Here is a 23,124-nt window from a genome sequence, read left to right as displayed (position 1 = left end):
AGATTTAAACTAATAAATAAATAAAAATCAGTATGAATTGTATTTTGCTGAGGATTAACTAAAATTATTTGTTGTAACAAAACTTCACAAAATAAAAATACTAATAATAAAAATAAAAAAAAATTTATTGTAGAATATGTTTAGAATTTTTAATTTTTTATTTGTACAATAAATAGAAAAAAAATATTTTGTGTCGTGGAAATCTTTATTCTGGCTTTCACTCACTGCATTGGTTCACTTTACTTCTTTACTGAAGCTGTTCACAAGTTCAGAAGTGTCAGATATGATTGATGTACGACGCCATTTGAAAAAATTATAAATCTTCCACTGGGTGATTATTTTTGCGCCACCTTGTAAAGGGTATTTCAAAAGTGACGCCAAGATATCAGTGGTGAACAATTCTTAGACGGTACTTTTCTATGTCATCTTTGACATTTGTCAAGCAGACAGATGTACAATTTTACAAATTACGAAAATTTCAAATTTACTGAATGGGTTGGTGCCATTCGGTAATGACCAGGTTCAAAGCCCCGGACATGAAACACAAATTGATAGCAACATTTTTTCTAATAGTGGCAGTTTCTCGGCAGGAAAAGCAAAACCTCTCACGCCAGAACCAGCTGCGGTTCGAAGCTACTGTAGGTGCCCCCATTTGTGGTAAAACATAAATACGCACGCCTCAGATAGGAGGAGGACCGCGGGTAAACACCCATTGATTAGATTGGAGGTACTTTTTCGAATAGTTTTTTTTAACAGATCACATCATTTTTTTTCAGTATTCATTTGCATTTGTCCTGGAACGATTTACGTCTCAACAACGTTTAAAAATCGTGCGATTATATTATATTAGGAAAATCGACGCTCTGTGAAAAGTGTTCATCGCGCGCTCAGGCTAACTTATTTTGTTCAGCAATGGGACCCATTTTTGGCTTAATGGCTGTAGCTGCGTCAATAAGCAAACTTGCCGTATTTGGACTGAAGAGCCATTACATTCATTGAGAGCAGCCGTGTGGTGCAGCCTGTGGGCTGGAGGAATCATTGGCCCATATTTTTTCAATGGGCCAATGTAACAGTGAATGGCGAACGATATCGCGTTATTGTAAACGAATTTTTGATGCCGGAAGTTGAAGGCCGAGAACTCCGTAACATTTGGATCCAACAAGACGGCGATGGCGCTACTTGCCATACAGTCCGTGAAAGAATAGGTTTCCAGCGTTGTTGTTTTGGTGAGCAGTTTATCTCTCGTCTCGGACCAGTAGATTGACCACCCAGAGCATGTGATATCACACGTTTGGACTTTTATTTGTAGGGGCATGTCCTTGTCAGTCTAAACGCTTTGTCGATAAATCCTCTTCAATTGAGGCATTAAAAGCCAACATTATTAAAGTGACACCCGAAGTACCGACAGAAATCCTCCAGCGAGTCATTCAAAATTGGTGTTTATGCATGGCCGAATTACGGCGCAGTTGTGGTCAACATTTGAAAGGGATTATCTTTAAAACACAAATTTAATAAATGGTTCTACACAAAAATAACAACGATTGCCCAATCAAATTAAATTTTCGTTGTTTTATTTTAATTTAAAATACGATAGCTCTAAATTGACCATCCTTTATATATTTACATATATACATAAATATATATCTGTATACTTGATTGCATATTCCTTCTGGCATACGATTCGGTTAATTGGGCATGAAAAATTGGATAATGATCACTTGTCGGTACTAAAAAACCTCCGTTTGCTTCTCTGTCATTAAATATTTTCTCACAAAAATCACCTCCCAAGAGGAAGCAACTCAAACTGCAGGCCACTCCATTGGTGGGAAAATCTCAATATGCACACCATAGATTAGATGGTAAGCTCAGTCGGATACCTAACTACTTATACAGCTGTATGTTTGCACTTAGTATTTGACCAGCAACACGCGTGATTAGGCAGTTGCCCTCTTGACGATAAAGTTCACATGATGGAATAAAGATATGCCCCATTTCAAGTGCTCCATTGAGTATACAAAAGCTCTTCAGACCTACTAACAAATAACGGTACTTGCACTAAGTCTTCTTTGTAGGCAGCACTAAGTATACAAAATCTCAGTTTCCTGTCCATTTATTTACAACCTTCGATTACTGTCGAATTTTAACAAGAAATTGAAAATTTCCAAAGATAAACTACCAGCTCACAAAATACTAACGTCATAAAATTATATACTGGTATTATCAGGTATCTGCACAAGTGTTTCCAGGTAGCCATTTTTTGAGTTCCAATATTTGGTTTGCTAATTTATATAAATTTTCCTGACAAAGATTTCCGCAATTAACGGCTATGACCATTAATTAGAGTATTTGCGCAAATTTTGTGATTCAATTAGAGTATTGATTGAGCAGTGATAGATTTCGTAAATGTGAATGACGTACACTTCTTAATATTAGTTGTTGCTGTGATTGGGAACTATGTTGAGTATGGAGATGGGATACACTGCCACCAGCTTGGATTTTAGATAGTTGATTTCGGAACGACTGGAGAGATACCTATGAGTTGCAGCTGTGCAGCGTTACCCTAAAGCAAATCATCAGTTTCCGAACTGGCGCTCTTCTAGTGAAGTTGGAGTCATGGTCAGCTCGAATTTCTACATTTTTCCATACGGTGAGTTTATAAAGCAATGCGCTAGAATGTTTCGGATATTTCTTTTCGACTTTGCTCAGCATCCCCTCCATCGTTATACTACTAATATCACCGTTAAATAGTACTGTTCTCGTGCTCCTTTTTATTTGTTTCAAAACTCTCAAATTTACTTAAGACGCGGAGTAGTTTATTAGTTGCAGAGGCTCTAAGGCGAGCAAGTAGATATTTCCAAAAACCTCACAGCTAATGCTGGTGAAGGTCTTTCACGCCTTGTACGACGGTGTTCCGCCACAAGACAAATAGAGCGAACGAGGTTTTAGTGTACGACGAACACATCCAGTTATTTGAAGTGCAGCGCGTGAAAAAAAGTATAGCACCTCAAGATTTTGACCAGTTTTGACTATTATTATTAGTTTTATTTCTCGGCATTTTTTCTTATAAAAGTATAGTTCATTGTATAACAAAGAACCATATAAAACCAAATTTCAAACTTTATACAAAACTTCGAAAAATTGGACAGGTTTTCTACAAAATTTTTACATTTTCTAGTCAGAATTACAAACAAACAATAAAAAATGGGTACGCAGTTTCACAGCCCATTAAATACGAGTACTGCTGATTTTTTATAATTTTTTTCTCTATGTAATAAATTCAAGAATTTTCCTTTTTTTCTATGGAAAAAATGCTGAACACCTTCAGGGCGCAAAATTATGAAAAATCAATAAGAGTTTTGAACGACTTCAAACTTGCATTTTGTTATACGAAAACTGCGAACTCAATTTTTTTTACTTCTAATTAAAAATTTAGAAATTTTGCTGAAAATTTGTCGAATCTTAAAGAAAGTTTAAAACTTAAATTAATATGATCTTTATTATATCGATAACTATGGTTTAACCGCTGAGAATGGCAAACTGTGTTGACATTTCTGTTCAGTAAGATGTGTCAAGTGATCATGAATCGTTTAACGCCAGAATAAGGTTTCCAAATTGTGGAAATTTACTTTGAAGGAAATAAGTCTGTGCGCGAAGTTCATAGAACGAGTGTTGAAGAAGCCGCCGAACTGTCCGTTCGTTGTCGTTCTCAATTTATTGACATTTGTCCATCGACTACGTGGAATCTTAGCTTACCTATAAAATACAGCTCGTGGCAGAATTGAAGCCAAATGGGCTCATTTAGATTATTTCGTTAATTTCGTTTATTATAAGTCTAAAACATAATTATTGTTTTTACAGACCACTTAGATCTAATATGAGCTTAAATTACAACTATATTACTATAATTATTAAATAAACTAGAAAAAAGAGGTTAGAAATTTATAAAATTCATTCTTTGAAACCGAAAAGTCAAGCGGAATAGAACTCGAGATCTCATTAAATTCTCTTAAAGCGCGGGCAATAGAAGCACTACGCGCATAATTCGTGTTAAGAAATTTAAGATAAAATGGATAATTATGAAATTTGGTACATATATATATTTTTCCACGGAGAAGGTTAGTATAATATGCTTATTGATTCCACTCGCCACCAGGTGGCGCTGCCGAAGGCCAAAACGAGGACCCGGGTAACCCTAGGATGTGTTTTTACATTGTGGGTATCAAATCAAAGCTACTGATGAGTGCTTTAATACAGAGTATTTTTTAGATCTCTGAGTGACCAGGGTCTCGAGATATAGCCGAAAAGGTGGACCAAGGTGCCCTTGGATGTGTTTGTACAATATGGGTATCAGATGGAAGTTGATGAAAGCTTTTAAGTGAAGTAATTTTTACTGCCCGTTTCCGGGATAAAGAAAGGAGATGGAGCTGGAGATGGAAGAGGAAAAGGAATAGCTACAGGAAGAGGAAGAGGAAGAGGAAGAGGAAGAGGAAGAGAAAGACCACATATTATTATTAAAAATTAAAAAAAAAATCCTAAAAAAATTTTAAAATGTTACATATTCGCTTATTATATAAACGTTAATCTGAAGTCCGTTATAGTGAAAAATTCATTGTATCATTGCCGGCGTGATTGGTGATAGTTTCTTTAATTTTTAGCAGAAAGGTTATGCTAATATGAGATATTACCTATATCATTCATATATTTACATATTACCTGTGTACTCACAAATATACGGTTGAAGCAAATATATGTCAGTTTTTTTTTCTTCGCCTGGAAAAGTTTATATAAATTTAAGAAGAGTAAATAGAACTTATTTTTTATCAGACTTCACGCAAAAAAGTCATTTGCACCTGAACACATAGCTGGGTTAAAGCGGGGGGAATAGAACAGTTCTCTTCTCCTTCTCCGCTTTTTCGCACACGTAATCGTATGGGATGAGTGCACGATGGCACATAAATAGTTACTGGAAGCGCTTGATAGGACATTACGAGATTTACGTAGTAAAAATGAAATGTTTGGTCGTGCCTTAGTGCTGCTGGCAGGTGATTTTAGACAAACACTGCCTGTTATTCCTCGAGCAACTGTACCAGATGAATTGGCTTCATGCTTGAAATCATCATATTTGTGGAGACATGTTCAAACATTCAAACTAACTACAAACGTACGTGTTCTAATGCAAAATTATCCATCAGCTGCTGAATTTTCACAGCAATTATTGGATATTGGAAATGGCAAAGTTCCAAACTTTTGTCAAATAAGTCAAACGAAAGAACAGTAATTCAAAGTATTTTCCGAAATTTGCCTCAAAATTACAAAAATCATGATTGGCTTAGTGAACGAGCCATCATGGCTGGCAAAAATAAAGATGTGAATGAAATGGATGCGGCTATTTTGGCTAACATACCAAGTCCGTTGACACTGTTACAAATCGATATGATATTGTTAATTATCCCACTGAATTTTTGAATTCCCTTGATTTACCTGGATTACCGCCACATATGCTAAACTTGAAAATAGGAGCACCAATTATTATGTTGAGAAACATAAATCAACCACGACTATGTAATGGCACTCGATTAACAGTTAAGAGATTGATGAATAACGTCATTGAAGCAACAATTTTGAATAGAAAATACTCTGGTGAAGACGTTTTAATACCGCGAATACCAATGATACCATCGGATATGCCGTTTGAATTCAAACGTCTTCAATTTCCTGTTTGCCTTGCATTCGCGATTACTATTAATAAGTCACAAGGCCAAACTTTATCAATTTGTGGTATTGATTTAGAATACCCAAGTTTTTCTCATGGCCAACTTTATGTTTCATGCTCAAGAGTTGGTAAGCCATCGGTATTGTTCATTTATTCAACAACGCATGGAAAAACGAAGAATATTGTATACCAAAGAGCATTACAATAAAAAAAGTAATAAAGTAAATCACATCAAACGTTTTTTGATTGCTACTACTATTCAAAACTTCTTTCATTACTATTCATGGGCGAGAATTTTTATAAAAAACACACAGTATTTTTCGACTTATTTTAATTAATTAATCTAATCCATGCTGATTGAGCGAGATTAAGCTCTTAGTTGCAAAGTAAATTTTTTTTCCCAATACCTTCGAAAAGTTTAGAAATAATAGAAAGCTTCGAGATCGGCCTATAGTTGCACACATCATTCTTTTTGCCACTTTTGCAAATAGGGGTAATAGTTGTGATTTTCCAACCGTTGATAAAAACTCCCGAAGATAGGGATTTATTAAAAACTAATTTGAGAGGAATGACAATAGCCGGGCAGTTTTTAAGAAAAATTACGGATAGCCCATCCTTATTATTGTAAGTTATTTATGTTATGAATAATAGCCCCAGCACACATAAATAATAAAGCTTTAAATAAATCATGACCCAAATATTAAGTGCAAAAAAAAAAACTAATTTATAAAATAGGCAAAATTCTTATTATTAAAACCAATTGACTTAAACCAGATAAAGCAGTACTTTTTTCAAATCAAATTCAAAATTAGCTCCCAATCCGGCCATAAATATAGTCACCCAGATATTCAGATTTATTGGAAAAAGTAGTCAAAAATTGGACTGATCGAATGGACCATATAACTCGACATATACCGGATATTATATAAAAAAAAACAAAAACCATGAAATTATCTTCCAGATTATAATAAAAAAAAATATATAAAAAAATTCCTATTTTGTATTATCATTTCCTTGGCTTTTGAACACAACTTCCTGTAGGATATAGTAACATCTTGAAGCAGATCTCCCCATCCTTCTCTGTTCTTCGCACTGACCTCTCGCAAATTGTGCTTTGAGGGTTGTGCTAGGGCTATCTTTCCGAGCCGGCAAGATTGGAAAGAGGGGAGAGTCGGTATGGATATACATAGATACCTCTGTTTTCACTGACAGGTCCAACATGGAGTCTAGAGTGGCAGCGCGGGTTTTCTCTAAATCAGCCAGTATTTCGGTCTCCTTTAAACTGCCGGAAACGAGCAGCGTTTTTCAGCCGAGGTGTTCCCGATCCTGTAAGCATGAAAAATACTTCGTGATCTCTGTTGGGAGGGAGGCATTAATATTTTTTCCGATAGCCAAGCTGCGATGAAGGCCCTGTCGTCGCCGTATTGCAGTTCTCTTCTGGTGAACTCCTGTAAAGACGAACTCAAACGTCTCGAACGTGCAGAAAACATTTCCCTTATCTGGGTTCCTGCGCACAGGAATGTAGAGGGAAATGAGATTGCCGATGAGCTTGCCAGGAAGGGGTCGACAGAACCGGTTTCAGCTGTCCCCTTCTCAGACAACGGTGTCCCCTTGACCGTTGTTAAAGGGAAACTGCGCAATTTCTTTTTAAAAAAAAGGGCAAGACAGATGGAGGTCTATCTCATCGTGTGCTATTTCGAAAACACTATGTCCTCAATACGATAGAAACAGAACGCCATTCAATTTCCAAGCTCACTGCGGTATTCACTGGTACTAGGTGATCGGTACTCATGCGGGGAAGCTTGGAATTCCGTACAACCCCTAATGCAGAAGCTGTGGGGATCCTGCAGAGAAAGAGACTGTGGAACATTTTCTCTGCAAATGTTTGGCTCTGGCGACTAGGCGCTTGAGATTCCTTAGGGTGGCCTTTGGGGATAACTTGAAGAAATTCTCCAGTCTAGATCCCTTTTCTCTCCTCCACTACATCAACAGCACTGCATGGCTGTAGACGGTTTTTTCTCTTAATATTTTCACAGGTGGTGGTCAACATTATGGTATCAAAACGTAAGTAATACTTGAAGTGTACCTGGGGTACTCTTGCCATCTTACCTACCTACCTACCATTATCATTTCAAGATTTCAAGCACTTAAAAAACACCTTTTAGTATGAACTATATTAAAAAAAAAATAATAATTTAAATAAAAAAATAAATGGTTGAGTTGCTATATTTTTTTCGCGGGCTGTATAAAAAATTACCAGTCAGCAAAGTCGCAAGTTGTCTGCTGTTCCACTCGCTCCATGAGGACTAGCGAACTCGACCTCCTGTTGAGGTTCAGAGCACCATCAGCTTAAGACAGCACCTACAGACGATCGAAGACCCAACCATCACTGTGAGATAGCAATAGTTCATTATTGACCATAAAAAAAGCCTAGCTAGAATACGCGCTGGGCAAATTGTTGGCGGTAAATTTCATTAATGCACAAGTTTTTCAGGAGTCAGAGAGCTGGTCAATGTTTGAAGAGCAGTTTAGCGCTCCCACTACAAGCACTTAAGGTTTTGCTCATCCATCTATTCCTCACAATATTCATATTTTATGTTCGAAGGAATTGTGTGAGATGCCAGTGATTTCCCAAAAGTAGTAAGGGTGCATTAAAACTGGTAAGGGTCAAGTTAATTGCATGCTCATAGGCATTAGGTGAAATGGGGCTGTTGCTACACAAAAATTTTTTTTTTGCAATAGATTAGGGTTCCCTCTAGAGCAATCATGCCTCGTCTATATTTAATATAAACACTTGAAAATATTTCGAATTTGTTATTATGTTTTTGTTAACATATAGCATTTTCAAGTGAACCTTCTTTTGCATTGGTAATACAAACATAAGGCTGATAAGATTCGAATAAAGCTGAAGTGGCTTCGGAAATCAGCGGCATAATCTCAAAACTGATATCCTTCATAAAACACTACACACTAACGCTAATTGTTTGTTTCATACTCAATCAATGGGACTACGTATGACTACTCCCATGTACGAAATTCTTCATGAATCAAGTAGAAAGTACTTATAAATAAGATATACAAATTAATTACTAGCGTTTGTAGGAAGTCAGGTGTAGGGAGCCGACATAGCGCTTTCATATGATTTAAGTTTAGATCGGCCACCATGTAGATTATGTTGTCAAAGCTTTTTTTTTTTGGTATATCTACTTTATATCTACACTTTTATAGTCGAAATGGTGACTTTTTTATCCTTCCGAAAGCATTTCATGTTCAGGCTTGATTTTGGAATTTACAGCCGCATTTATTAATTATTAAATCGCTTAATGGGAAAAGCTGGTTCAATCGATAGCTTTGGCAGCTTCTTTTAGAATCCACACTTATGGCAGATGCGCTGCATACGATTCTATAAAACTTTTTCATTCCAGCCTATTATCTCTTCATGTCCTCAGTAATGGTAAAAAAATATTCCGTATATTGGGAAACTGAGAGCAAAAGGTGATGTTAATGAAAGATGGTCACGTTACTAGGAACGCTTTAGATCAAAGCCTAGAGTTTTTAGATTATCAAAAACAGATAGCGAATTATAACCTGAATCTAACTTCTATATCTTGACCTTTTGAGTCGAAAATACCGAGTGTAATTTTATTACTTTGCTTTTGACGTTCGGAGTAGGCTTAAAACTGTAGGTATCTCCATTTGCGGAACAACGCAAGACGCACGCCCACAAATGCAACGATACGCTGTGAAGATCAACGAATGGGAAACCCATCCTAAAGACTATCAAACGCAGAAAGTGGCAGTGGATAGGTCATACGCTTAGATAACCGCCAGATAGCATCCCGAGAATGGCACTAAACTGCAAACCCGCAAGGGAACAGAGGACGCGGTCGCCCAAAGAATCTTTGGAGAAGGTCGATGTTGCGCGAGCTGGCAGATGCCGACATCACATGAGACGGCGCAAAAACAACAGCTCAGAACCGCATCGCATACGGATCGAAGAGCCTTTGTCAAGGCCCTATGCTCCCGAGCGGTGTAAGATCAGGTTGTAAAATACTTAGTTTATTTAGGAACCAGCATTAACACCGATAACAATGTCAGTCTGGAAATCCAACGCAGAATCTCTCTTGCTAACAAGTGCTACTTTAGACTAAGTAGGCAATTGAGTAGTAAAGTCCTCTCTCGACGAACAAAACTAAGGCTCTACAAAACTCTCATCCTGCCTGTCCTAACGTGTGGCGCAGAAGCTTGGACGATGACAACATCCGATGAAGCGACGCTTGGAGTGTTTGAGAGAAAGATTCTGCGGAAGATTTTTGGACCTTTGCACGTTGGCGACGGCGAGCATCGCAGGCGATGGAACAATGAGCTAAATGAGCTTTACGACGACATAGACATAGCGCAGCGAATAAAGATCCAGCGGCTACGTTGGCTGGGTCATATCGTCCGAATGGATACAAACGCTCCGGTTTTGAAAGTATTCGATGCGGTACCAACTGGTAGTAGCAGAGGAAGAGGAAGGCCTCCTATGCGATGAGGTGGAGAAGGACTTGGCTTCACTTGGTGTGTCCACCTGGCGCCAGTTAGTACGAGAAAGAATCGACTGGCGCGCTTTCTTAAACTCGGCCAATATCGCGTAAGTGGTTATCGCGCCAATTAAGAAGAAGATGTTTATACAAGGTGAAGTCCAAAATAAACAAGACTGAGCTAAAATAGAAACGGCAGGAGCTTTGTTGTGATAATTTCGAGTTTATTTATTCAAAATAGTCTGTCCTTGATACACGTTTTTTTTCTGATGTAAAAGCTTTTCGAAAGAGTGTTTCAGTCCATTGGCTGGAATGTCCTTCAGGATGTCGGTGCAAGCCTTTTGAATGGCCTCTATGGACGTAAAACGTTTTTCTTTCATGGTAAAATGTAATTTTCCGAATATGTAGAAGTCACAGGGAGCCATACATATGACATTATATATTGAAGAATGCACGTACGTTTTTACTAAAGGCAGTGTCATTTACGAGGTCTCTTAGAAAAGTATCCGACTTTGTTTTTTATTTCCAACACCTGACAAATTTGAATTACGTGCGCTTGCATAAGCAGACCTGTAACCTTCCTGCACATGTGTGAATTTTTTCCCGCCTGTCGCTAGCGTCAGTTACTGTCAAGCAATGTGAACGTAACATGGTATTTAGCGCTCTCGTCGGTTTTTGAATACAAGCAAAATGACGGTACGATTGGAAGAGCGTTACTGTATCAAATTTTCCCAGAAACTGGGCGACAGCCAGGTGGAAACCATTCGAAAGATTCGGACGGCTTTCGGTGACGATGCTATGGGCATCATCACAGGAGTGGTTCAATCGGTTTAAAACCGGTCGCACATCGGCGGAGAGCGAGCCACGCTCTTGTCGGCCATCAACATGCCGAAATGAGGATGCCATTGCCAAAGTGAACGCTGTGGTGATGCGGGACCGTCGTGTGACTATCCGAGAAATTGCAGAAGAGGTATATATCAGTACTTTTTCGGTTCACTCCATTGTGACCGAAGATTTGGCCATGAAGAGAGTGGCAGCTAAATTTGTGCCGAAGCTGCTGACGGCAGAGCAAAAGGAACTTCGTGTTGAAGTCTGACAGGACAAGCTGGACTCCATAAACAGTGATCCTGACTTCATGAACACCATTATCACTGGTGATGAGTCCTGGGTGTACGGGTACGACCCGGAAACCAAAATACAGTCGTCATAGTGGAAGCATTCGAAGTCACCAAGACGTATTCAAAAACCGACGAGAGCATTCAAATCTGTCAGGTGTTAGAGATAGAAAACAAAGTCGGATACTTTTCTAACAGACCTCGTATTGCAAGTTATACAAGTACAAGGCTACCGGCAAAGTCTTTCAAGATACTTAAGGACATTATTCAGTTGATTTCTGATTAATTTAATTACAAGACATGACGCCCAAAAATTATCAATGAAATTTTAATTAGTCCCTGAAAGTTAAAAATGGCTGATTGATAAGCTCTTGAATTTACGATTGTTCACTAAGTGTTTCCAGCTTCGGCCCAAATCGTTTAAGCGGTTATCGCACCAGTCAAGAAGAAGAAAAAGTTTTCTGCTTCACTTCATTAAAAAAAAATTTTAAGTGTCTGTTTAGCTAGTCAAAAATGTATAATATTGCCCTCTAGTATCGTATCTGGGACGACTTTCCCGGTAACTTTGAAGTGAAAGAAACTATTTGCCCATAATAAAATTAACTAAATTTTTTTAACTGCTTAAGAATTTTTTGTTTTGATAAGATTATAAATATTTACTAACATAAACACATGTGTACCTACATACACACACGCACACACACAATTGGACACACAAAAATTATGCGTTGCTTTTATCTGGGATATCAAAGATGTCTAGCACAATCGCCTTGTTTCTGACAATTTGTCTCAGGCTATTTGATGTAATCAAAAAATCGGTAACTGCCAAGGTACGCAAGCACAATGAAAGCTTAGATAAGTAAGATAAAGTAAGATTTAAAACGCATGAAAAATGAATATATTTCTAACCGGAAGACCAATCAATCAGCAAAGTAAACTTATTAATCGAACGTTTTGTGGCAAGAACTGAATGACTATGCAGAATTGTGGAAAAACAACGAAGAGGGCCACTTAACTTCATGGCGAGCAAACATTTTGAGCAAATTTAAAACAAAGAACGCCATAAATTTGTTTGTATGCATCAGCGATCAGTCGTCATATTCACCAGATTTGACCTTGTTACTGGGAAAACCACTTTGTAGAACCGGTTTTGAAACTATTATACTAAAAATAAAAAACATTAAAAAAAAACACTGACATTGAACACTGGCTGCTTTAAGAAAACGTTAGCTAATGTGTATTGCATCTAAAGGGGCGCACTTTGAAGGCAATAAAACAAATTTGTACGAATAAAAGAATAATTAGTATTTTATTACCCAATTCCGGGTAGAAGTTTTAGTGAGTGTAGCAAATCATTTGATGACTTGTTTTAAACAAAGTGGAATCTGAAGAGGTGCACACTTTTGAACTTCATACTCGACATTAGTCGCTGGCAGGTTATACAAAATTTTCTAAAGTTTTTACTGTCTTGGCACGCAATGAGGGTTATGTTATGCTTCCTTTCCTTTTCCTTTTGGCTATTTTGCGTTGAAAAGACACGCGCAAATGTCTTTTTCTTGGCATTTTGCGTAAAAATAAAAATAAATAAAAGCAACGGATTTCCATCCTATTTCGATGAGTATAGAAGTGAGTGAGAGTAAGATTTAGTTAGTAATCATGACTTCGTAGCAGAGAGGCATCAACGACATAACGAAGATAGACAGGCATAGTGGAAAGAATACAGAGATGGCGACATGCGCGAACCGCTATCCTGCTCTCAGTGAATTTAACAGAATTAGTTGATTGGCTGATGTAATGCTCTAAGATTTTTTTTATCATTTTATTATTGCATTATTTTTAATTTCCAATGCTTTTCATTTTATACAAGGCAATGCTCTGAAGACAATTGAAAATACATTTTAGCTGTTAAAATGAAAAATTCGTGTGTGTAGTCTAGCCGTCCAGACACTTATACAAAGAGACAATTCACATTTAAGCAACGGCTGTTAGTGTCGCTTCATACAAATCACTTGCGCTAACTTCGATTCTTTTACGAATTACAACGAAACATCGCCGAGTTACGTCAAATCGTTTGCCAAATTTACTGTTTTCGCAAAATGATAGATAGTAACGAGGACATTGAGAGAATTTTGAGTGTATTTGTAAAAAGATGTGAATGCTATTGTCCTTGCAAAACTATTCCGTGTAAATGCCAGGTAATGTGGATTCTGTCGATGAAGAAGCAAGAGAATCAGCTGTTGTTGATTCCATACTGACTCTGACACTGTCTGCATCAATCCGATGTGGCAACTGAAATCCACAGAAGAAAATGGCAATGGATCGGCCGCACTCTGAGAAAGAGTGACGACAACATTGCCAAACAGGCGTTGCGATGGAACCCGTTCCAAGAGACAGGACGAAGTGCAGGCAGACCACGAACCACCTGGCACCGCTCAACGGAGGCGAAAATGAGGGCCATAAATAAGACCTGACACGAACTGAGAGCCTTTGCACAAAACCGTGTTCGAGTGCGAAGAGGGGTCGTTGACGCTCTATGCTGCAACGAGGAGTTAGAGCACCTCATATATACATATATATATATATTATTTTTAATATTTATAGATTGTATTATTTTTATTATTAAATATTACTATTTTTATTTTAGATTTTTTTCATTAACTTTATTATTGTTTTTATACCCGCGCATACTTGTGCAAGAAGGTTCTATAATTTTATTCACATTTGTGCGTAAGAGCATAAAGGAATTGAGACAGAATAGAGATGTATACATTAGGGTGGGTAAATTTGTATGAAACGATTTTTTTCGACATTTTTCCCAGCAGATTCGTATTCTACATAAAATTCTAAGAAAAAAGGCCATTGGAGCAAAGCTCTGAAATCAATTTCGAGCTAACTTTGATTCACGAAAATTGAAAAGGAGTTAAGACAATGAAGATAAAAAGCAGAAAACAGATACCTCCGGTCAAAAGCAAAAATAATCTAAAACCAAAATAATCGTCAATGCGTGTTTTTTTAGGTTTATGGTGATTAACATATAAAAAAAAGAAATTGCTAGTTATTTTTCTCATTACAACAACAAAAAATTAAATATAATTTGTTTTGTAGCGCCATCATGGGTTTAAAAAAATAATGATTAAAAATAAAATAATTAAAATATTTAAAAAAAATGCTTCGTACCAAAAAATTACTAAATACAAGTTTGTATTAAAAAAATAGTATTCATAATACATTGATCTATATTAATATCGCGTATTAGTTTCATATTTATTAAAGACAACCTCGTTTAAAATTTGGAGGTACTAAAATTGACTTTGGAGCTATATTTTAGTGGACTTTTTTCTTAGAATTTCGTGTAGAATCCGCATCGGCTGGGAATAAAGTCGAAAAAAATTGATCCGCCCTAATAAATATCGAAAAAAAAAATTCTTTCAATTCCATTCCTCAACCCCAAGCAACGACAGGTAGGCATTCCCACTATTTAGGACTGGTAGCGGCAGGTTAATCATCTACCCTATCAGACACCAAATAGATTAACGAAACTAACGCAAGACAATCTTGTCGAGGCCGAGATCGAGCTACCGAGAGAAGTGAATAAGGAAAAAAGAGTATAAGCACCCAAAAGAAGGTATAAGCACCAGTTATATAAATGTTACCAATATGCTCAGAATTACTAGAGGAGTTGTAATTCTGTCTGTCCACCAGTGAGCACGATAGCTCGAGCAAAGTTAAAATATTTCAAAGAAACTTCATGCACATATTACTCTTGATCCAACGCAAGTTGTTGTTGAAGATGGACAAAATCGGTCAATAACCATAGCCATCACTCATATAACGGTAATTTTGTAATTTTTAAAAACGCAAAATTTCTCACATTTGGTACAAATGATGAACCAAAAAATAAATAAAAATACGAGCATATAAAATTAAAAAAAAAAATGGGCGGATCCACGCCCACGCGAGAATATCGATAGCGACTTATTAAAATTCGCCCAAGCTTCGTGCGCGTGTTGCTTATTTAGAATCGACATAAATACATAACATTTCAATTTGAGAAAAACCACGCCCACTTTTCAAATGGCTGTCCGTCTGTTGTTATAAGCTTATAACTTTCATGGCCTATGAGTTCGTTTGATTTCGAAAATTAGCGGCCCGACCAAACTAAATTTTACGAAAATTTTCGCAGTCCGAATTGAGCTCTTTTTACTTCTTAACATGTAGCATTTTTATATTTTTGTGACAAAGTTATAAATTTGAGCTCATTGAATTTAATCTGAAAACAACTTGATGAATGCAATATGAATGTATTTAATTTTTATAAATTTTACAAATATTTTAGCATTTCGTCGCGCAATCGCAATATCTGCTTTCAGAAACTCGCACAACTCGTAATTCATTTTTCATTAAAAAAATGCAACTTGCACTTCTGCACAGACATGTATGCACATAAATATATTTAACAATAAAAAAAATTAATTCCAACATTTGCTTTGTTTCGTTTTACACCAATTTTACACAGCTGTGTACGTAGTTTATTGAAAAAAAAAAACAGGTTTCACCATTAGCATACCAGACATGTTTTGTTGCAAATAAAATCAATATATGCAAGTTGGTTTTTTGCACAAACAACAACACATATGAACAAGTACACTTTTTTTGTTGTTTTCATAAAAAAATAATTACACCTTTTTAATAAAGTAGTTCAATAACCGTCGACGTACATTTAAATCACCTTTGAAAACAATTTTTTATTAATCCGTTTTCATTTGTTTCTCTCAATCGGTAGCGTTGAATTTTAATTATTCCATTTAATTGAATTCGCGATTTTCAAATCAGAGATCTTTTTTATTTGCAATTTAGAACCTTGTGCGCGCCTTTAAGTATCAGCGGGAACTGAACCGCACCAGAGCCGTGACCACTCATATATAGAATCTAACTAGTGACGGCGCGCATGGAACAACTCAAATGCGATTGCGACGCCGCTTGAAAACAACTCAGAACAAACTCAATTCCAAATAGCTAAAATGCTCAATGTGCACTGATAGCTACTGATTACTGATAGCTGGTATCGTGGGAAGTGAGCGCATAGTCGTATGTATGTGTGCGTGTGTTTGTGTTTAGGCAATGAATAGCAGCCAAAAAGCCAACCACCCCAACAGCATCTGCAATGTGGATTTTTTTTTTGTTCTTTATTTAGATAAATAACTATTTTTGTTTTTGTCTCTGTCTCTGTTTTTTTTTTTTTTTTTTTTTTTTGCAAAAAGTGTGTTTTAGCGTACGTGTGCTTGGGTGCTCGTGTGAGTGTACAGATGCGAATGCAGGCGATCGAGACATAACAACATAAACGCACCGAAGAACGCACGCGGTGCACACGAACTTAGTGAGTGGCTAAAGCGGAATTTCAAACGAGAAAAACAAAAATGTTTGTAAAAAATGTGTATAAAAAGAAAGAAAATGGAGCGTTAAGTTGAAAATGAAGAAAATGTAACAAATTTCAAAAAATTGTCAATGAAATTTTCAATTTTCGTTTTTGAGTTTATGTGGTGAGTTCAATTGATTAATTTTTAGCAAATTTTAAACTACTAAGCTTCTTTACATCTTGATTCAACAATAAAAGGCATAATTCTATAACGCGCTTAGGGGTAGTCAGAGGCCCGAAAAAAGGAGGATTTTCAATAATTTTTTTTTTGCTAGTCAATTGCTTTATTTTACAAAAATGTAAGGGTAAACGGCCATATTTTCCTTGATTTTCATTAAATTTTTTTAAAATGAAGAAGTCAATATATTGTTTTCAAAATTGGCATACAGTTTATTTAAACATTAAAATAATATACAATTTTTTTTTTTTTTTATTTTAATCATTTAAAATGGCGGATGTAAACTCAATTCGCTGAAAAAAATGCTTCATAAAAAAATGAATTTTGGGGCGAATTTTCCTACCATTTTTGGCTCGAAAAAATTATTTTTTCGAAAAATTGTAAATCCACATAAAAAGTAATATCATCAAAATTTCAGGGAGATCGGTCAATAACTTTTCGAGTTATCGTGTACGCCAATTCGAAAAATATATTGAGTATTGAATATTTTGAAAAAAAACGCGTCTAAAGTTTGAATACAACGTAACTATAACTATACCTCTCCCAGCGCTCGAACGCAAAGAATAGAGTCGTCACGGTTGACTATCTACAATAAAAGAAATACTTAAATTTGCGTTCTAAAAACTGTTTGGCATATTCTTAAAGGATAATATTAACATTTTATAAAAAAAAAAATTTTTTTTTTGAAATTTTACAGGTATCTGTCCCCTTAAATAAAACAAAAATTGATAATTGTAAAAGTTATCGCTGCTCGTGTGGAGCCCGTTTTTCCAGAAGTCCCTTGCGGTGATTATCACAAGTCCTTGGAGATTCATCTAAAATCGGACAAGAGAAATTAGTTTTATGGATAAGTTCGTGCGGTTTTACAACAGATGGCGTAACTTGATTATTAATCCATCGATCCACATTTCCAAACATTCATTGGAGAGCTACTGTCGTAAGGCACAAACGTCAGTATAAGTTTTTTATTTGAAGCGTAAACAACAATATTTTTACCACACTTGAAAATGTCGAATTTCGTGCCAAATAATGTGTTTTTGCGGGGAATTCTTCTTCATTATTTTAATATGAAGAAAAAAGCAGCCGAAAGTCATCGTATCTTGGTGGAAGTTTATGGTGAGCATGCTCTAGCTGAGCGAACGTGCCAGAAGTGGTTTGCACGCTTTAAAAGTGGTGATTTTGGCCACGCCGCCAAAGTTCATGGATACCGAATTGGAGGAATTGCTCGATCAAGATCCGGCTCAAACGCAAGAAGAGGTTGCAAAAACTTTGGGAGTTGATCAATCAACCATTTCCAAACGTTTAAAAGCCATGGGAATGATCCGAAATTCAAATTTCGAAAAAAAACCGCACGAACTTATTCATAGACCTATCTTGTGTCTGATCGAAGCTTTTTTTCAAAATTAACAATATGGTGGCCTCAGTAAATATTTTTCAGATTTTCGAAAAAAAATCGAGATTGTTAAAAAAAATCGAAATTTTTGAGAAAAAAAATCCTTCGATCAGGCACGAGTTTTTTTTTTTTGTTTTTCAAAAGCAGTATACATTTTATTGGAATCTACCAAGCGGTTTTTAAGTTACAGTAATCACCAGTTGAAAAAAACACAGTTTTGAGAAAACCGCATTTAAAGTTTTGCCATCGATTTATGTAGAGTTATACGAATTATTTAATTACTTACACTGTGCCATCTATTCCTGGGTCATATAATAGTTCTTCAGCCGTCATAGCAACTTTCAAAATATCGATTTGCTGTTGCCTACGTAGCATTCTACCTTATCTAACTTATCCATTTTCATACGTGCTTGCTGCAGCTGCTGTGCTAACTACTTGCTCTCGAACGCTCCGGAGCAGTCTTTGTTAAGTGTTGAATAACTCAAAAAGTATTTGTCGGATTCACTTCAAGTTTTCCCGCAATATTTTTAAAATATTGTACTTAAAAAAAAAATAAATAAAAAATCCAGTTTTTTGAAAATTTTGACTACCCCTAACCCCTTTGCTCACTTGAGACATTCGAGGTTTGGCACTAACTTACAAAATGTGCAAAAATGAGATCCCTCTTGCTAAAAATGGTAGCAAAAAAGTGTTTTTACACTTGAATGAAAAGAAACTGCGAACGGTTTAAAAAATAATTTTAAATTAATATTTGAATGTAAATAACAAATTTTATGGACAATGCAATTATATTATATTTCATATATGGACATATTTAATGGTCACTGGACTCATTCCACTATATTTTGTAGTCAATGAAATGGCAATCACTACAGCTCTAAGGTTTTCTAATCTACTCCATCTCAAGGAAGGCAATCTTACAGGACATGTAAAGATTCTGGGTTCAATCCTAAACTCTCCGTGCCTGACAGTTCACGACAAGATGGAAAGGAAATTAGAATTCTTCAAGAAGTGGTCATTAGTGGCCGCTCAGCGTAGAGAAACAATGGAATATTCCTAAAACAGCTCGCATGTGGTTAACTGATGGGTCCAAAATAGAAGACGGTAGTGCCGAGGCTGGAATTGTCGGACCACATTTCAAAGCAGTTGCAATGGGAAAAACCACTTCCATTTTTCAGGCGGAGGTCCCCGCCTTAAAGCTGTGTGCCAGAGAATGTCTACGGAAAGGCACGCGCCGTGCCAATATTAACATTCTCTCTGACAGTCAAGCAGCTCTAAAATCGCTGGATAGCGAGGTTGGTCTGGGAACGTTTTAAAATCTTCAACACCCTAGCATCAAGAAACTTTGTTACCTAGATGTGGGTTCCGGGACATGAACGGCGCGAAGTGAATGAAATTGCGGACATTTTAGCGAAAAAGGGTGCAAACACTCCTTTTATAGGTCTTGAACCTTTCTGCGGCGTAAATAACAGCTTCAAAAGCACCTTTCTACGTGAGCAGGAACAATGAGGCCTAATCGATTACTGGAGAGCCCAATCGGGCATGCCATAGAGCCCAATCATAGATCCCAAACGGATAGGGCAAAAGCAATCTTTAACCAAAGCAAAAAGTAAAGGGTAGTTGAATGTGAACCACACCTAAACGTCAACGACACCGTTGGACTTCTTTCTTTGGGGTTATTTGAAAGAAAAGGTGTACGTCGATAAGCCAGCAACAATTCAGGAGCTAAAGGATGAGATAATTCGGCACATTAACGGCAGAGAACCTCAATTATGCCTCAGCGTCATCGAAAATTTGGACCATCGGATGGAGGTGTGCCGCCGAGGTCGCGGCGCCCATTTGGTCAATATTTTGTTGCATACGTAATTGAGCTATACCAGTATTAGCATAATAAAAAGAAACGGCAATAATTTCTTAAAAAAATTGTATTTTATTCAAAATCAACACCGGCCCTTAAAACTTAACCACCCGCGGCAGCCATTTGGCCAATATTTTGCTCCATACGCAATTGAGCTACACCAATATTATCATAATAAAGAGAAATGAGAATAATTTCTTAAAAAAATTGTATTTTAGTTAAAATCAACACCGGGCCTTGAAACTTAACCACCCACCATAAAATTTTACACTGAACTAACAGGACACTGTAAACTTAATTATCACATGAAAAAGATAGGTGCGATAGAAAACGATTCCTGTAGACTCTACAAAGAGGCACAAGAAACAGCAAAACACATTCTATGCGACTGCCCAGCAGTGGTACGATGCGGACTAAATTACCTGGGAAATGGGGATATAGATCCAAACGTCTTGGTAGAATTTAAGCCTACAGCAGTTTTAGGATTTGTTAATATTATCAATTATCAATAGCCTAAAACTGTTCGAGTAGGCTGCATGGCTGCACAATAGATCTATTCAGGTCGCAGTGCGCAAACAGCCAATCTATAATAATAATAAAAATACGGACATATTTATGTGGATAAATAAATACAGGGCATAGAGAGAAGTTATTAGCGGAAGTCGCCAAGTGAGATATTAAACAACAAATGGTTTAACTTAATGCAAGAATTATTGTTTGCGAATTAATATATAATCTTGAAACCAATTGCGATGTTTCGTCTATATGAAGCTAATTCTTAGCTAAGCAAAAAATGAGTTATTCCATAAAAGAAGCTGGAAATTTGAAAGGTCGAGCCAAGGAGCACCAGGAGCTTTGGTGGCTCGTAAAACACTCAGGCTAAAAAGCCCATTGTATTTAGAGCTCTGAACAGTAGGGTAGGTAGTCAAGGAGGGAAGGAGTCATAAACTTAATTGACTAAAAACAATCTTTGACTTTACTTCCCTCCTGTTTGCTCACGTAAGTTTGGAGTTTTAATTTCCAAGTCCTGATTACTCTTACATTACTAACTGCTTGACAAACTACCTGCACTTATAAGAATTTAAATTTTTTATGTTTACATTGTAGAAAAAAAACTTTAGTACAGGGTGGCTGATGAATTTTGCTACATTAAGAAACTCAAATAACTTTTTTTTTAGTGTATGGAATTCATTTAATTTTTTTTTCAAGTTGAAGGTCATTAGATTTTATTAAATGTAGCTTAACTAGTTTTAAAAATAATTGAATTTAAATGCCCCCCATGCTCGCTGACACAAGTGCGGCATCTTAGTAAAAAGTTGTTCATTGCTGCTTTGAGAGTTGCGACAGGAATAGCCGCAATTGTTGCCCGAATGGATTGTTTTAGTTCATCCAAATTTGTTGGCTTTGTTTTATAAACTTCTTGTTTACATAAACCCCACAAGAAAAAGTCAGGTGCAGTAAAGTCAGGCGACCTGGGGGGCCAACGAAATTCGGAGTTTCTTGAAATCAGTTTAATGGGAAATTTTCGTCGCAACTCTGTCATAACAATCTGGGCTATATGAGACGTTGCCCCATCTTGTTGAAACCACACAGAGTTGAAAGGAATTCTCTTTCGGCGTAGTTCTGGATAGAAAAATTCTTTCAGCATTTTCAAATAACGATCTCCAGTAACCGTAACGGTGTGACCATTTTCTTCAAAAAAATAAGGCCCGACAATACAGCGTGAAGAAACCGCACACCACACTGTCACGCGAAGAGGATGCAATTTCGTCTCGTGGAGTATCTGTGGGTTAGAAGTACTCCATATTCGACAATTTTGTTTGTTCACATTGCCGTTTAAATCGAAATGGGCCTCATCAGACATGAAAAGGCAGTTTAACATGTTTTGGTCTTCTTCCACCATTTGCAGGATCTTCTGGCAAAATTCCAAGCGAATCGGCAAGTCTGCTGCATTCAGTTTGTTAACCATTTGAATTTTGTAGGGAAATAAGTCTAAATCTTTGTGCATTATTGTTTGCGAAGACTGTCGGCTGACACCAAGTTGAGCAGATAAGCTTCTTGTTGAAACCCTTGGATTGCTTTGTATAGCTGCAGCTACAGCAGCGATCGTTTCCTCCGTCCGAACTGGTGGGTTTCGATGATAATGCCTTCTTGCGACTGTTCCTTGCTCAGCAAAATTATTCACCAGTCTCATTATGGTCCATCTGCTCGGGGGATCGCCGCCAAACATCCGCCTGTACTCTCTCTGTACCAAAACTACGGACTTCAGTGCGTGATAGCGGTGGACTATCCAAATTCTTGTTTGCGTGTCCCAGTTATCCATTTTAATACATTTTAAAGATCAATCTGCAAATTAAAACAAAAATGGAACAGATAACTTAAAAAGAAAAAAAGTTATTCAATTTTTTTTTGGTAGCGGCTTTCATCAGCCACCCTGTACTAAGAAATCAAAATGAAATTTCTTTTCTTTTCAATTAGAGTTTTAATAAAAAAATTTGAGGCCCATTTAATAAACTAGACCCCAATAAAAATTAGAAAATATCATTTAAATATGCCTAGTAAGGCATTTTTAAAACAATTTTAATGTATTTGCAACGCGAACAAGTTTTATTTACAAACATCAAATTACCAACGATCGAATAATAAATTGGGTCCTAAAAATCCATCAGGTTTCATTAATAATTCCAGTATTTTTGAGGTCATTGATGCGAATCAAAAATTGTACTAGATAAAACGTGTAGAAATTTAATTAAATAATTAAGCTAACTACTCGTTTTGGAATGGGTGTAAAAAGATATAAAGTTAATGCATTTTTGGTGCCTAGTCAAATTTATAGAAATAAAATTAAAAGCAGAATAAATAGGAGGCAACGTCTGTTTGAAGGTTGAGAGTAATAACGTCGGAAGCGAGTATGCAAAAACGGTTTTA

At 36.6% G+C, this 23,124-nt stretch overlaps 1 protein-coding gene across 2 annotated transcripts in view; it reads right to left on the bottom strand.

Annotated features, from left to right (window-relative positions):
• LOC129237852 (neutral amino acid uniporter 4) overlaps nt 1-16,220 on the bottom strand; it is a 34,540-nt gene extending 18,320 nt beyond the window's left edge. Inside the window, exon 1 of one of the 2 annotated variants that reach the window (XM_054872810.1) lies at nt 16,070-16,220. The gene's annotated coding sequence lies outside the window, so the exon portion shown is untranslated. The remainder of the gene's footprint in view (nt 1-16,069) is intronic. The other variant, XM_054872811.1, reaches the window with a different exon arrangement.
• Nucleotides 16,221-23,124: the final 6,904 nt, after the last annotated feature.

This window comes from Anastrepha obliqua, chromosome 2, assembly GCF_027943255.1.
Source record: "Anastrepha obliqua isolate idAnaObli1 chromosome 2, idAnaObli1_1.0, whole genome shotgun sequence".
NCBI classification, from domain to species: Eukaryota; Metazoa; Arthropoda; class Insecta; order Diptera; family Tephritidae; genus Anastrepha; species Anastrepha obliqua.
The sequence above is the reverse complement of the archived record's forward strand: the minus strand, read 5'-3'. Positions and strand labels throughout refer to the sequence as shown.